The 12386-nt window shown below is 38.8% G+C and overlaps 1 protein-coding gene across 1 annotated transcript in view; it reads left to right on the top strand.

Moving 5' to 3' along the window:
• The window catches only part of RASA3 (RAS p21 protein activator 3), a 142535-nt gene that overhangs the window by 27114 nt on the left and 103035 nt on the right, over window positions 1-12386 (top strand). The window lies entirely within an intron of this gene.

Genomic DNA, 12386 nt, shown 5'->3' on the forward strand with positions numbered 1-12386 from the left:
GAATGTTGAATCATATGAATATTCCTGGGATCAATGTCTGGTTTGTGCCTTGAGAGAGAATTAGGGTTATGAAAGGGTGGAGGATTGGAAGTTGCTGAAATGAATGGTTATAAACACTGTCATAGTTCACAGACGAAAGCCTGAGTAGAAGGAGAGATGAATTCATGTTCCACATTAAACTTTGATTCTGGCTCTTTTGAACAGCGTTATTTTCCATCTTGCAAGTTGTTAACAGTGTTTTGATAGGAAAATGCTCCTGAAGTAGGTGAAGGTGCAGACCAGTGGGGTAGAAAATTAAATTATCTGTTGAAAGTTCAAACATTGGAGGTATTTTGTGAAGCTTTTTGTGGTGGTCTTGTTCTGCCTCCAGTTTTCAGCTGATTCTTACAGATGTCAGACATTCACAACTGTTATTAGTTCAGATTGTTAGTTTTCCTTCCATTCTGTGTGAGACATACATGTAGTGTCTAAACAGACATATTAAAAATTCAACTGTGGATGAACTTTGTGGGTGTGGATGGGAATCCTCATAGGGAATGCCCAGCTTCCAAAAATCACTGGCAGTTTTGAAAAATGCTCAGCCTCTGGGTGTCTCCCTACGAATAAAATTTATTTTTGAATTTTGTTCCCATTTCTATAAGAATAACCACTGAAATAAGAGACATGTTTTTCTTTGAAGTTTGTTTGCTCCTACTGCATTGGCTTCTTTGGGAAGACAACATGACCCTGTATTTTGGCAGTTATTTCTCTGGTGAAGAGATGAGTATGTTTGGTAAAAGCTTTAGCCAAAATGAATTGGCTTGTACTCTGTGAGGTGGAAACCTGACCCTGTGACTTCATGTCTAGCAAGAACAAGTGAATGTTTGGGTATTCATGCACATGAACTTCGTTTACTTGAAAGCTTCTTTCCCCAGCTGTCACCGCTCAGGACTCTGAGAACTTGGATGGGGGATTTCTCACTTGTTTTTTACAGTATGTTTTGCTCTACACTGTCAGTCCCATGTACTGCGCTAGATCTGTGCATAGAACTTTACAGCTTGTATTTAAAAAAAATCTGGTACACTGTCAGCTTGCAACTTGGAAACTTTCAAAGACTTAATCTTAAGTCTATTCACATGCACCCATTTTAGTCTTGCATGGGCTTTAGCATTGTGACGAATGGACAGTCGGGAAAGGGGAAACATTACTATTAATATTACACTGTAACTCATAAGCAAAGAGGCTTAATAATACTTCTCAATTTGTATGAAACTGAAAGAAAGAATTTTTACATTTTTGATTTCTACTTTTTCCCCTCACTCCAGAATGAAGTGGCCTGTTTGGATCCAAAATTGTTTCTTCACTTCTTCAGTAATTCTTTACTTTCCTGTCACATATATTAGCTAACTGTTTCTTTGTTATTCTGCTGTCAGCAGGTCTGAAAATATTTTAGGATGTTCTTAAAACTGCTCTTGCTAAACGCTCTTTCTGACCTTCAGTGTGTTCCTCTAACATCGTCATCTCTTGTTCCTCCTTGTGAAGAAACCTTTGGTTGCCTTTTGTCTTAGCAAAGGTGCCTTGGGATGATGGAAATATAGCTTGTCCAATATAGCTTAGCTTGCTAGTTGAGCAGTCTGACTGCTACTGACTCTGTTAAAGGGCCATTTGTTCAACATCCTCTATTGTTAAAGCACTAACTGGAGAGGGGGAGGAATATTCCTTACAGGAACCCAGGCAGAACATTGATTCTTTAAATAAATAAATATTGTCTATATAATAATGCCAAATTTAAATCTGAAAATACTAAGAGATTAGCTGAAAGTTGTATGTATTGTTCTTATAAGGTGGGATGGAGTGGTTTGTTTTGAGAGCCTGCTTTTAGTGGCTTCTGATTTATGAAGAAAAGGTACTTTCATAAAGTCATATCAAAATATAACATCTTTTCCTTGAAGTATACTTAATATTTGAGTGGGAAAAACACTTCTGTCCTTTGAAAACAAAAATCAAGAAACGGAGCAGCTAGAATTACATAGAAATATTTGCACTTTGGAGATAAGGTATTGCCTGAATTTATGTCAATATTCTTTATCTTCATGGAGTCTGAGCAAGCATTTGTAGCATGTCTGCTGAGCCCTATTAGACCTAGTGGACCTGTGCCAGTAGGCTCACAGAGGGGATGTTACCACTCGGCATGTCAGAGCATTCAGAAGACATCTGCAAAGAGCAAACGCAGAAGGCAGTGGTAGCTGATGTCCTTTCCTCCCTACATCTAGGTCAGTTTGTCTTCGACTATAGTTTCTAATTGAAAATTTTATTTTAGAAACAAGTCAAAAACCCTGTGCTGATATGTTTAAAAAAAAAAATAAATAGTTCTGTAGTAAGCCCGCTGACATGGCAAATTGAATGTTTAGGATCTTGGATAGCTACGGTGCAGTTCTGTCAGTGTGTGGATGTTCTGTAACTAGCTGCTTCTAGAAATTCTTGGGGCAAACTGTGTGGTGGCAGTGGTTAAGGCAGTCTGGGCTTCAGAGCAGAGGCATGTTGTCCTCTTTTGCTCCACAAAGAAATCTGTCTGTAGATCAGTTGCAGCATATCCTTGCACATATGCAGTCTTAAGAGTTTAATTGCACATCACTGCACACTGGCACGTGATCACTTTGTTAGCCAAGCTCAAATACTTCTAAGCATCTTAAAGTGTCGTAAGGAAAGATGCTATTGGTTTCATTTGATTAATGGGACTGTAAGGTAGCAACAAGACATTAGCAGCATCTATGTAAAAACTTGTTCATTGTCAGCGTGCGTCTGTGCAATACAGGCTATTCAACAGTGCATTAAGTCTTTCTTTGAGATAATTTAATTTTTTTCAAGTCTACCAGCATGGAAAAATCACCTATGGATCATATCCTTAGTCTATCTATCCTTATAGATCACCAATCTTAGGAATGAGAAAGTGGCATTTATTTTTGTTTCACTCTACTGGAAAAAGTGCTTTGTAAATGAAGATCCAGTAACTAAAGCTAAACAAATATTGTGGATAATTTTGATGATGTCCTAACTTGAGCATTCTGTTCAGTACAGAGGCGTGTTTGCAACGTGGTAGTTCTCAGCTGCTTAAGACTGTAACTAGAAAGTTATGAGTTTCCTTAAATTAATGTTTTTATTTAAAAAACATCTATAAGCACATAGTCTGAGAACTGGTTATGATCACACTTTTCTTAAAATAAAGGATTTCCTATTACATTGTACCTTAGTACATACGATGCTCTTTTTATATGAAGGAACACATGAGGAATAAGTGGACTAATGAAATATCGAGACCATGTCAAGTTTGAAGTAGTTGTAGTTTTGCCTGTTACTGGATTTAACTGAACCCACTCATTACTGCAAGTTTGGAGGAGGATATTTCTGAGTTTGGATCTTTAAATGGAAAAATGAATTTAATATTCTTCTAGGAAAGTACCTATTTTTGCTGGTTTTGAAGAAAGACTAGAGTAAAGCAAGTTGGGGATATTTCAAAACCTTTTCTCTCCTTCATGATGATTAATTTTGTAATAGGAAGTGTGTTCTGAATGTGGAGGAAGACATTCTTGCTCAGTTAATTCCTAAATCTTTGGTGGTTTTCACGATTGCCCTGAACTGCTGTGCTCTGAGTCACCCTGTTTCTCAATAGCTAGGTTTTATTTTGGTTTTGAACACTGTGGGGCCAAAGGGCCAAGCTGAACTTGATTTAAACTTGATCCTGTGAAACTCTGGTTAGTGAAGACATTTCTAAATAAGTAATTCTAAAGCAAGAACAACTGTGGACAACAGAATTATTAGAGGAAACGGTTATGGTTTCTTCACGTTGCCGGTAAAGCTTCAACTTTTCAGCAGACACTCCTTTTGTTACTAGTTTTTAATCTAAGCAAAACACAACCTTTGGCAGATTTATTTTTCATGTTACTGTAAAAGTTTTTAGCGTTAGTTGTGAAAGAAGTGATTAATGTCCTGGAAGAGAGAGGGTATCATTCCTTTTTCATTGCTTGTGGCTTTTTTTTTTTTTTCACACATCTATAGCTTTATGATCTACTCTAAAAAAAATGGGGTGTACATACATAAAAATTGTCTTTTTTTTTTTTAACTGGGTTTTGGGTTTGTATGTGAATAATATAAATGAAGGCAGGTAAAAATAGATACTTGTTTTCACAGCAACTTCTTTTTGCTTATGCTGATGTTTTTGAGAACATTACTTTTGTTCTTTAGTGATGACTAGGCTCCTTACTATAGAGCAGCTATCTTAAATTATCCTAAAGTACAAAATCTCTCAAAAGGAGCGGTTGAATTGATGTTGGATTTTGGTCATGCCTTGTTTGATGTTGTAAATCATTTGCTTGTATTTCCTGTCTCATACTGTTCTTCTAAAAATAGCTGAAATTGCTCGCTGTTTGCCCAGCGCAGCTCCATGATGGAGTAGCCTGTTTAAAGTTACTTCCTCTCAGCTACTCTGCTCCTCCTGCGGCCTGAATCCTCTCCCTCATGGCCTCCCACAACAGATGTTCAGTGACTTAAACTGTGCTGAGAGAAGGTCTTTTATAACTTTAGGAAGATTATTTTCTTTTTTTAAAAAAAAAAAAAAAACAACAAACAAAAAACCTAAAAACTAACCAAACACTCCAAACCCCCCGCCTCAAACAACAACAAAAAAAAACCCTACAAAAAAACTGCACAAGCCACCGATCTAAACAAAGGTGACAATTCAGAGGCACAGAACAACTTGTAGCCTGTCTCTACGTTGCTGAAACCAGTAGGAAAAACCCGAAGAGCCTCTCTCAAATTCAGCTGGGAAATTGCATGAGATGTGTCTTGGTGCAAGATATCCTCTTCAAAATATAAACTGGATTGAAAAATAGTATGTGGGGAGCTGAGTCTAGCATTGTATCAATACAGGTAAGGAAACTATTTGGTTAATTCATCAGTTTTTCTGTAGAAATACAAGAAAGTTCCATCAAAGATACTTGGAATGCTAGCCCCACAGTGCCACAGGAAAGCTGAATTTGAATGAAAACTCCTTGAAAACACCTTTATCCTGGCAGTGTCTGACTTTAGTATGATCTATTCAGTGTCCTCTTACACAAAATAGCTTAAGTCTTGTTAAAAAGCAGCTGGACTGGACACTTTTTTTGTTTTGTGGGATTAAGTTACCATCCTAAGGGAATCTTCAGAGAAACTCGATTCCTGCTGTTATACCACAGTATTGGCAAGTAGCATGCAACCAGTTACATTAATGAGTTGAGAAGAATTATGCTTCTCCTCTTGTACAAACTAAAGTCTTAATTTTGCAAGCAGCTCTCATGAAACTTTCCTCTCAGCCCTGGGATTTGATTAACAGCCCTTGTGCTGTGACCACTGAAGTACTTGAGATCATGACAAGATCTTTTGAGCCTCCTCGATGTTCGTTGCCTCTTACGAAGAAAAGTAAAGCTGTCAGCCTGCAGCTTCTCATTGCTCTCCAGTGAAAATGTCCTCAGTTGCTTCTGTTATGCCCAGGACAGTAAAGGCAAGATATTTGGATGGTTTATTGGACCTTCAGGGCTGCAAAAAGAGAACTGGAATGTGTTCCCACACGTATAGGAAAGAGGAAATTTGGTTACCAGCCATTCTGAGTGATACATTTGAGTCTGTATGCTATGGGGGCGGTAGCTAATTAGGCCTGTTGTTACAGCTGATAAAGACCTGTCATCTCCTGTCTCAGAACAGGTTTCGGAGAAGAGGAAGATCTATATGAAGGTTCCGAACTGGTATAGAATAAGTTTAATCATGTGAAGGGAAAGGGTGGTAGTGTAGTAGTATGGCACCATGTGTACTGGTGAAGTGGGTTGTGCAGAAAGGATTTTAATGGATGCCAGATGTTCCTGTCGCTAGGCTGTGAAGGCAGTAAAACTCCACTGTAAGTACTAGGTCTAAGTAGGTGTAAATAGTGTTTGGCACAGAGATATCAGCTGGTGGTGGTCTTATGTTTAGGGCCAAAGGATTTGGGGTTGATGCTGCTTATTGCCCCAAAGCCAAGAGGGTTTCCACATGATGCTCTTGTCTAAAAAGTTGTAATTAATGTAGTCTGCTTTGTTTCCTTGCTGGTTACTTTCTGAAGCAGTCCGAGCTGTGCTATCAGGTTGCTCTGGGGTTGTTGCTAAGGTCTAGGTTGTCAGTATTGTTTTGTTGAGGAAGTGCTTTCCCTGAGTCTTCTAATGTGATGATCGTTTCATGTGGAAAGAGGCTGGCAGGCAAGGGCTTAGATTAAGAACAGGTCATCTAAAAATCTCATTTTCCAGATCATCAAAATCTGTTCACAGATGGCTATTTTTGACCTGGTTTAGAAATCCAATGCTATCTGTCTCTCCGTGAGAGCAAAGTGTGTGTGTGTGTGTGTGTGTGTATGCACACGTAAATACCTATGGTTAAAGCAAAGAGAGATTGTTGAACAAATAGTGTTTCTAGCCACATCTGTTTTAAAAGAAATCTCGTTTTTTAAATATATCAATATTCTTGATTAGATATTCATGAATTTCATGCGTTTTTCTTATTTTCAGGCAGTATGACCTATATACGTAGGTGGAGGGGAGAGTACATTTTTGACACTCGGCATATATTGCCTAAAAAGCATTAAATGTTTTTAGGTTACTATAAAGATACACAAGAATACTAAGCTGCTTATGTAACTCCATAGTCACACACTGGGTACACTGATTCTTGGAACTTCAGTCTTTTTTTTTTTTTTTAATTTTTATTGCTTTTTCTGATTTGGAAAAGCAAAAATGAATTGAAAAATTCTAGTCTGAGAGGTACACATGGTATATCTACATATAGGAATTATATACAAATGTAACTATATTCTGCTTTCAAACATGTTAATTTCATGTAATTATCATACTGGTGTTTTAGCAACAAACCTGGTTTCTGATGTGAACAGAAGTTTTCTAAGTATGACCATTTTAATATTAAAAGGGTTGGGTTTTTTTATATATCCCTCTTGAGGTATTGCAGTCATACCCTTCCCCTTATCCCCACCTCATGCCCCAAAAGCACACCTTACAAAAAAATGAACTGCTTTCTCAACATTCAACATTAATGCATCTGTTTCCGTTTAGTTTCAATTCATTCATAGGCACAAAAGTTAATGTGCTTCTAGGTATTTCTGCGTGTTTTAATCAACATTGGGTGGTATTATATTTCTGTTTTAATTAAAATTACTTTAAGTATTGATTATAAACTTGCTGGCATCTTGATATTTAAAATATTGGGTTTTGTGCATGAGGAGCTTTTAAAGCATACATTCTGATAGGGAATCAGTGGGGTGTCTGTATGCATATATTCCTCTTTCTGATTTTGCTTGATCTGTGGATGTTGAAGGAATAATGCTTTTTTAGAAGAAGGAAAACTTGAAAGGAGTGCTTGAGATAATTTTTTCAGATTCCAGCATCTGTATTGGTATAGAGAGCTTACAGGAGACGCTTTTCATTCTTGGCATACATTGCTGCTCTGTTTTTGTTCTTAACATGCTTGCCTGTGAGCTTCTTTGGAGACTGTTTCTGCTATATTCAGGAAAACAAAGTGGATTGTTGTTGGTTTGGATATGTTGCCCATTTCAGATTTTAGGTATTTTGTGTCTGTACTCAAGTCTTTCAGCATGCTCCCTGAAGTCAAATGCTGCAGCTCAGCTGATTTTATTTGGTTTAATTTTTGGAGGTAGATTTTCGTTTACTTGTCTGTTTTCTGAATTAGTTTGGGAAATGATTCTCCCATGCCATCTTGAGAAAATCAAATATGTTGCTGCTAGAAGACAGCAAGCTGAATTTGTTGATACATTAGAAAGTCTTTCTTAATGCAGTCAGATTGGCAGATGTGTGCTAGTGACCCAATAGTTAGAAGCAAGGAGCAGCAAATTATGTTCCAAAAGGTAGAAATAATGCCTGGCTATCATGCATTCTATGCTTTTCAGAAGGTTGTGCCTGGGGAAATACGTCAAAAGCAAAGATGACACAGTGCCAAGTATCTAAATTCAATTAAAACTACCAGATGCTTCAAAAAATTTAAGATGACAAAACCTTAAGGAAATGTATACATGTACTTATATATTTGCTTATTCCTAGAAACATATTCAAAGTTTTACTTGTTTTTACCAGTTACAGAATCATAGACTGGTTCAGGTTGGAAAGCATCTTGAAGATCATCGAGGTCCAACCCCCCCTGCCATAGGCAGGGACTCCTCCCACTAGACCAAGTTGCCTGAGGCCACGTCCAGCCTGGCCTTGAACACCTCCAGGGATGGGGCCTCAACAACCTCTCTGGGCAACCTGTTCCAGTGCCTTACCACTCTCAAAGTGAAAAACTTCTTCCTAATGTTTAATCTGAACCTGCCCTCTTCCAGTTTACAGCCATTCTCCCTCATCCTATCGCTACCCTGCCCTAGTAAAAAGTCCTTCCCCAGCTCTCCTGTAGGCCCCCTTTAGGTACTGGAAGGCCGCAATAAGATGTCCCTGGAGCCTTCTCTTCTCCAGGCTGAACAGCCCCAACTCTCTCAGCCTCTCCTCATAGGAGAGGTGCTCCAGCCCTCGGATCATCCTCATGGCCCTCCTCTGGATGTGCTCCAGCAGGTCTGTGTCCTTCTTATGTTGGGGACTGCAGAGCTGGATGCAGTACTCCAGGTGGGTTCTCACGAGAGTGGAGTAGAGGGGCAGAATCACCTGCTTTGACCTGCTGGCCACACTTCTTTTGATGCAGCCCAGGATACGGTTGGCCTTCTGGGCTGCGATCGCACATTGCTGGCTCATGTTGAGCTTCTCATCAATCAGCACCCCCGGGTCCTTCTCCTCAGGACTGCTCTCCAGCCGTTCCCCGCCGAGCCTGTATTTGTGCTTGGGATTGCCCTGACCCAGATGTGGGACCTTGCACTTGGTCTTGTTGAACTGTATGAGGTTGGCTTGGGCCCACCTCTCCAGCCTGTGCAGGTCCCTCTGGATGGCATCCCTCCCCTCCAGCGTGTCTACCTCGCCAAACAGCTTGGTGTCATCAGCAAACTTGGTGAGGGTGTACTCGACCCCACTGTCCATGTCTCCAACAAAGATGTTGAACAGCACAGGTCCCAGTGCTCCCAAGCATCTAAGCAGTGTTCTTCTCTACCGTATGTGCAGGAGAGCCCTTTTTTCTTGCTTCCTGTTTCTTGCCAGCATCTTAGCAGGGTAGGAATGTATTACATTGGAAGGAACAAGGAAGATGTATATGACTTTAAGTTTTTCCTTTCTCTTTTTCCAGCCTCTTGTGTTCCCTGTGCATAGCTCAAGCTAAGCTGTCTGTACTGCCATTGTAGTCCATTTTTAAACTGTAGTAACCCAGTATTTGTGGGGAGAAGATGGCAAGTCAGTGATGTATTCAGAATTGTATAGTCTGTTTTTTAAGACTTGTCCAAAATACCTAATGATAACTTTTCTATAGCTAAAATCAGCTTTGCTAGTTTTAAGTACTTTGTGTGAAGCTGAGTGCATCACACAGTTAAATTATGACCATGTATATTAGAAGTACACGGATAGAGAGAAATTCTAGTGCAAACTTGAACTGATTATTCTGCCTCTGTGGCTCCAGATTGGAAGCCTTATGCTCCGAAACAAAGTGCTTGTATGCTTTAAATTGTCAAGGTCTTAGACATCTTAAGAACCATTCTGTTTCTTTGTAACAGAAGTGGAAAACTGAAGGCTTTAAAAGCGAGTATACGAACCTTTTGTCTGCAAACCCTCTCCAAATTCACTAGCATACAGGTACTTCACAAATATGAAGGGGGGGGTAGGAGGGAGCAGAGCTGCCTCTTGAAAATGCAAGAAGATTCCTCTTCTGTACAGATAGGTTAAATGATGAAATTCTTGCCCAAATTAAATGATCTCATCAGCTCTGGTTGTTGAGAATATGGAAATGGTGCCTGACTGTATCAAGTATTCTGGGCTTTCTTTTTTCATTTCAGTAGCGGCAGAACCAAAAAAATACAGAGCAAATTGTTCAGCTTCATTGTAGATGGCAAAATAGTGCCACAGAGGGAATATTTTTGTCTTGGTGGAATCTAAAGAGCAACTGAAGCTCTAACAGAGCGCATTTGTTGACATAAAATGTCTGGCTAGAGAGTGGAGTCTTTAGCTATGCTTGAAAGCTTGACAAATTTTTCTTTCTCAACTGCTCAGTGCTAGAGGAATCTAAACAGCCATTGGCTGCTGCCAGCATTGGAAAGAAACGTTTTTTTTTTAAGCTCATACTTAAGTCAGTAACATGATTAATATATTGAGTTGGTCAATTCATCCCTTGTTCTAGTCTCGGTGGTTTTTCAGGGCCTTTTTCCAGTTTGAAGAAAGAAATTACTGTAAAATGTCTTCTCCCTCTGTCTTTCCTCTGTGCCTCACTTTCTAATATCATGGTGGTGGTGAACTTTAATTTGCTGTGAAGACTGTGCAGGCAGTCGTTTTCTAGTGATGCTAAATGGTGTCTTCCTTTGCATTGCATTTAGGTTTCAGTATTGTGGGCTTCTTTACTGTAAATCCTTTAACAAAGAGGAGACCTGAGTTTTCAAAATGCAGTTCTTACAGAGTGCTCTGACATCACTATTAACTTTATGCACTTAAGTGAATATTGTGCACATCAGAAAAGTGGAAATGGAGATCTCAAAATCTGGAATTGGTTTTGTGTGTGTGCGTTCATGTTGAAGTAGGAAGTGGAAGAGTGCAGAAAAAGGGAAACTGCATATTTGGGTTTTTTGGTTTAATTTTTGAGCTTGAAAAGTTTTGTCCCATTGTGTTGGAAGAACCATGAGAATAATGTGCCAGACCCAGAGGAAGACTTCCTTATCGTTCTGCTATTGAAACTCTTCCTGTTGACACGCACGCTCGCTCTGTCTGGGGAACTTTACCCAGTCATCCAAAAAAGAGGCTGGCTTCACATGGCTTTAATGTAAGAATAGAGAAATTTAAAAAACTTGGGGAGAGTAGACAAACTCAGAGACCTCAGTCTGCGTGAGGCTTGTACGTTTGGTTTGTTACTTGCTTGAACTCAGACTAACAAGAGTAAAAGTTGGAGGTTTACCATGGAACAATAGGCTTCAATGCAGACTGAGCAAGCCATCAATAACCTTTAATGTATTTTTTACCTAGAGCTGCTGCAGTTAAACTATTGCTAGCACTTCAGCTTAGTTTAAAGCCACATTGGGCATGCCAACAGATGTTGCAGTCACACCTTTGAATTATAGCAGAGACAGCTTTTCTTAGTACAGTCTCTCACAACTCTGAAGGAAGTGGGAGGAATGCTATTAAGTTGCATCAGCTGAGCTGAGAGCGCAAACTTCTCTAGAAGAACTCTGCAGCAAAGCATTACTGTCTGTAACAATGTTTTCGTGTCGCTTTTCGATGCCTCTCTTTACTTTCTCTGATTAGCTTTAGAAAACATTTGCATGTACCATCTCCAGTTTACAGGCTGTTTGTGAGAAGTATGGATGTGTGGTGTTTCCAAGGGCATGTCACGAGTCAGTTAGCAAAAGTGTGTGAACAGTGTGCCAGAAAGCGATCACAGACAGGAAGACGTGGAGTCCTTTGGCACTTTATGCTTTTCCTTTAAAGCTGAGTATGCAGGTTGGCTTAAACTTTCATTGCTGTAGTTCTTCAGAATTTACGTGCATATGCATCAGAGTGCTGTTGAATAACTCTGCTGAAAGGAGAAAAGTATGTCTTTACTGAAGATAGGGTTGAAAGAAGTAAGATGATTCTGTTAATAGTACAAAGCTATTTGGGACCTGGAGACTGGGAAAAGTATGTGTCTAGTAAAATGCACTTAAGCTGAGCTGCAGACATCAGATAAAAAGTTATATTTGTTACTGTCATTTAGAGTTCCCTTCTGTACTGGCAAACAAACCTGTGTTCCCTTGGTCTGTGTATATTTTTATTTTTATTTTTATTTTTATTTTTATTTTTATTTTTATTTTTATTTTTATTTTTATTTTTATTTTTATTTTTATTTTTATTTTTATTTTTATTTTTATTTTTATTTTTATTTTTATTTTTATTTTTATTTTTATTTTTATTTTTATTTTTATTTTTTTTATTCCCTGTATTTTACCAGGAGAGGATGATCTAGTTCCCATGGTATGTCCTTACAATGTCTGGGTACTGGAAGAGTGAAGGTAAATAAGACCACGTGCATTGTAGGCTTACATTTAGTTATTCTTGGAGAGTTCTAAGTTTTGTCTTTAGAATGAAATCACTCATCCATGTAGTGCTAAGGTGCTTTAGCAAAGCCATGAGGACCATTACCCAGTTTCCTGTCTAAGAGTTTTGATTTTTATCAGTCTGCCAAGGAAATTTAGTGCTCAGCTTTGGTTATTAATGGATATGTAGAGGGGAAAG

This window comes from Vanellus vanellus (genome assembly GCF_965231255.1).
Source record: "Vanellus vanellus genome assembly, chromosome: 1".
In the NCBI taxonomy this organism is placed as follows: domain Eukaryota; kingdom Metazoa; phylum Chordata; class Aves; order Charadriiformes; family Charadriidae; genus Vanellus; species Vanellus vanellus.